Source organism: Dama dama, unplaced genomic scaffold, assembly GCF_033118175.1.
Source record: "Dama dama isolate Ldn47 unplaced genomic scaffold, ASM3311817v1 ptg000180l, whole genome shotgun sequence".
NCBI lineage: Eukaryota > Metazoa > Chordata > Mammalia > Artiodactyla > Cervidae > Dama > Dama dama.
The window spans coordinates 948,428-952,275 of NW_026870980.1; positions in this window are offsets into that span (position 1 = coordinate 948,428).

Genomic DNA, 3,848 nt, shown 5'->3' on the forward strand with positions numbered 1-3,848 from the left:
AAATATATGAAGAGCTTCAAAATGTGTCAAAAATAGGAGGAGGATGAAACATTGTTAAAAAAACATGAAGAGCCTGAAAAGGTGTGAAATATATGAAGAGCTTCAAAAGGTGTGAAAAATATGAAGAGCTTCAAAAGGTGTGAAATACATGAGGAGCATGAAACTCTCTGAATAATAGGAGGAGCATGAAGTGGTGTTCAAAACATGAAGAGCCTGAAAAGGTGTGAAAAATATGAAGAGTTTCAAAACGTGTCAAAAATATGAGGAGCATGAAACTGTCTGAAAAATAGGAGGAGCACGACGTGTTGTTGAAAAAAGTGAATAGCCTGAAAAGGTGAGAATATATGAAGAGCTTCAAAAGGTGTCAAAATATGAGGAGCATGAAACGGTCTGAAAAATAGGAGGACCATGAAGCGGTGTTGAAAAAAATGAAGAGCCTGAAAAAGTGTGAAAAATATGAAGAGCTTCAAAAGGTGTCAAAAATATAGGAGAATGAAACGGTCTGAAAAATAGGAGGAGCAGGAAACGGTGTTGAAAACATGAAGAGATGAAAAGGTGTGAAAAATATGAAGAGGTTCTAAAGGTGTCAAAAATATGAGGAGCATGAAACAGTCTTTAAAATAGGATGAGAATGAGACGGTTTTGAAAAAGATGAAGAGCATGAAAAGGTGTGAAAAACATGAAGAGCTTCAAAAGGTGTAAAAAATATTAGAGGCATGAAACGACTGAAAAATAGGAGGAGCATGATGCGGTGGTCAAAAACATGAAGAGCCTGAAAAGGTGTGAAAAATATAAAGACCTTCAAAAGGTGTCAAAAATATTAGGAGCATGAAACAGTATGAAACATAGGATGAGCATGAAACTTTTTGGAAAAAGATGAAGAGCATGAAAAGGTGTGAAAAATATGAAGAGCTTCAAAAGATGTTAAAAATATGAGGAGCATGAAACTTTCTGAAAAATTGGAGGAGCATGAAGCGGTGTTGAAAAACATGAAGAGCCTGAAAAGGTGTGAAATGTATGAAGAGCTTCAAAAGTTCTCAAAAATATGAGGAGCATGAAACGGTCTGAAAAATAGGAGAAGCATGAAGCGGTGTTGAAAAACATGAAAAGCCTGAAAAGGTGGAAAAATATGAAGAGCTTCAAAAAGTGTCAACAATATGAGGAGCATGAAACGGTCTGAAAATTAGGAAGAGCATGAAACTGTGTTGATAAACATTAAGAGCCTGAAAAGGTGTGTAAAATATGAAGAGCTTCAAAAGGTGTCAAATATATGAGGAGCATGAAACAGTGTGAAAAATAGGATGAGCATGAAACGGTTTTAAAAAGACGAAGAGCCTAAAAAGTGTGACATATATGAAGAGCTTCAAAAGGTGTGAAATACATGAGGAGGTCGAAACGGTCTGAAAATAGCAGGAGCATGAAGCGGCGTTGAAAAACATGAAGAGCCTGAAAACGTGTGAAAAATATGAAGAGCTTCAAAAGGTGTGAAATATATGAAGAGCTACAAAAGGTGTCAAAAATATGAGGAGCATGAACCGGTCTGAAATATAGGAGGAGCATGAAGTGGTGTTGAAAAACATGAAGAGCCTGAAAAGGTGTGAAAAATATGAACAGCTTCAAAAGGTGTCAAAAATATGAGGATCATGAAACAGTCTGAAAAATAGGAGGAGCATGAAGCGGTGTTGAAAAACATGAAGAGCCTGAAAAGGTGTGAAAAATATGAAGAGCTTCAAAAGGTGTCAAAAATATGAGGAGCATGAAACGGTCTGAAAAATAGGAGGAGCATGAAGCGGTGTTGAAAAACATGAAGAGCCTGAAAAAGTGTGAAAAATATGAAGAGCTTTAAAAGGTCTCAAATATATGAGGAGCATGTAACTTTCTGAAAAATAGGAGGAGCATGAAACGGTGTTGAAAAACATGAAGAGCCTGAAAAGGAGTGAAAAATATGAAGAGCTTCAAAACTTGTCAAACATTGAGGTGCATGAATCTATCTGAAAAATAGAAAGAGCATGATGCCGTGTTGAAAACCATGAAGAGCCTGAAAAGTTGTGAAATATATGATGAGCTTCAAAAGGTGTCAAAAATATGAGGAGCATGAAACGGCCTGAAAAATAGGAGGAGCATGAAGCGGTGTTGAAAAACATGAAGAGCCTTAAAAGTTGTGAATAATATGAAGAGCTTCAAAAGGTGTGAAAAATATGAAGAGCTTCAAAAGGTGTCAAAAATGAGAGGAGCATGAAACGGTGTGAAAAATAGGAGGAGCATGAAGCTGTGTTGAAAAACATGAAGAGCCTGAAAAGCTGTGAACAATTTGAAGAGCTTCAAAAGGTGTCAAATATATGAGGAGCATGAAATGGTCTGAAAAATAGGAGGAGCATGAAGCGGTGTTGAAAAACATTAAGAGTGTGAAAAGGTTTTCAAAAACATGAAGAGCCTGAAAAGGTTGAAAACTATGAAGAGCTTCAAAACGTGTGAAAAATAAGAGGAGCATGAAACAGTGTGAAAAATAGGAGAAGCATAAAGCGGTGTTCAAAAACATGAAGAGCCTGAAAATTTGTGAAAAATATGAAGAGCTTCAAAAGGTGTCAAAAATATGAGGAGCATGAAACGGTCTGAAAAAATCGAGGAGCATGAAGCGGTGTTGAAAACTTGAAGAGCCTAAAAAGGTGCAAAAAATATGAAGAGCTTCAAAAGGTGTCAAAATATGAGGAGCAGGAAACGGTCTGAAAAATAGGAGGACCATGAATCGGTGTTGAAAAACATGAAGAGTCTTAAAAGATGTGAAAAATATGAAGAGCTTCAAAATGTGTCAAATATAGGAGGAGGATGAAACGTTGTTAAAAAAACATGAAGAGCCTGAAAAGGTGTGAAATATATGAAGAGCTTCAAAAGGTGTGAAAAATATGAAGAGCTTCAAAAGGTGTGAAATACATGAGGAGCATGAAACTCTCTGAATAATAGGAGGAGCATGAAGTGGTGTTCAAAATATGAAGAGCCTGAAAAGGTGTGAAAAATATGAAGAGCTTCAAAAATGTGAAAAATATGAAGAGCTTTAAAAGTTGTGAAAAATATGAAGAGCTTCATTAGGTGTCAAAAATTAGATGAGCAAGAAAAGGTCTGAAAAATAGGAGGAGCATTAAACGGTGATCAAAAACATGAAGAGACTGAAAAGGTGTGAAAAATATGAAAAATTCAAAAATGTGAAAAATATGAAGAGCTTCAAAAAGTGTGAAAAATATGAGGAGTATGAAACGTTCTGAAAAATAGAAGGAGCATGAAGCGGTGGTGAAAAACATGAAGAGTCTGAAAATGTGTGAAAAATATGAAGAGCTTCAAAAATGTGAAAAATATGAAGAGCTTTAAAAGGTGTGGAAATATGAGGAGCATGACACGGTCTGAAAAATAGGAGGAGCATGAAGTGTTGTTCAAAAAATGAAGAGCCTGAAAAGGTGTGAAAAATATCAAGAGCTTCAAAAGGTGTGAAAAATATGAGGAGCATGAAATAGTCTGAAAAATAGGAGGAGCATGAAGCGGTGTTGAAAAACATGAAAAGCCTGAAAAGGGGTGAAAAATATGAAGAGCTTCAAAAGGTGTGAAAAATATGAGGAGCATGAAATGGTCTGAAAAATAGGAGTCGCAAGAAGCGGTGTTCAAAAACATGAAGAGCCAGAAAAGGTGTGAAAAATATGAAGATCTTCAAAAGCTGTGAAAAATATGAAGAGCTTCAAAAGGTGTGAAATACATGACGAGCATGAAACTCTCTGAAAAATAGGAGGAGCATGAAGCGGTGTTCAATAATATGAAGAGCCTGGAAAGTTGTGAAAAATATGACGAGCTTCCAAAGTTGT